This window comes from Penaeus monodon, chromosome 23 (assembly GCF_015228065.2).
Source record: "Penaeus monodon isolate SGIC_2016 chromosome 23, NSTDA_Pmon_1, whole genome shotgun sequence".
Lineage (NCBI taxonomy): Eukaryota > Metazoa > Arthropoda > Malacostraca > Decapoda > Penaeidae > Penaeus > Penaeus monodon.
The window spans coordinates 2,640,009-2,640,590 of record NC_051408.1 but is presented as its reverse complement, the minus strand read 5'-3'; the positions used below and the strand labels follow the sequence as shown (position 1 = coordinate 2,640,590).

General features: G+C 41.6%; 1 long non-coding RNA gene across 1 annotated transcript in view; it reads left to right on the top strand.

Annotated features, from left to right (window-relative positions):
- Positions 1-11: 11 nt before the first annotated feature.
- Positions 12-582, top strand: part of LOC119587724 — a 3,336-nt gene continuing 2,765 nt past the window's right edge. The window contains exon 1 of the long non-coding RNA XR_005230019.1: positions 12-163. This is a non-coding gene — a long non-coding RNA (uncharacterized LOC119587724). The remainder of the gene's footprint in view (positions 164-582) is intronic.

The window sequence follows — 582 nt, the reverse complement described above, 5'->3', positions numbered from 1 at the left end:
ATGAAGAGACAACAACATCATTATGACGAGAACTCATAACGAGCAAGTGAGCAGCACGGACCGTTTGAGATGCTGGAGCGACGAGAGATTGTACTGATTTTTATCATCATCAATCATCAAGATGAAGCACCGCCTGTTGTTGGTTCCTCGACTTAATGGATGTGTAAGTTGCATTGGGTTTCTTAATTTTGGATTTGAAGTAAGAGAAATGGTGGGGTGGAAATGTTTGTAAGCGAGATGGGGAGTTTTATATGAATTTGCTAATAAAATTAGCCAATTTATCGTAGAGGGAAAAAATGCGATTGGGATTTGAATAATACAGACTTGATAAACTTCAGGCTTCGTACAGGCGAAGTAGATGAAATGTTACTACAACGTTGTGATAATGAAGTTTTTTTCTGAATAGTTTATTGCCATGAGGGGGGGGGGGGCTTAAAACACGGTCCGAATGCCCATAGATTCGTCAAATCCTGTGATTTTTATTGAATGGAATCTGCCCATCGATGGACTCGTTTCACTGGACTTTCGCCCTCTCGATAGAAGACTTAGACTGAGGCCCAGATGTTCTCCTTGGCCCTTGGC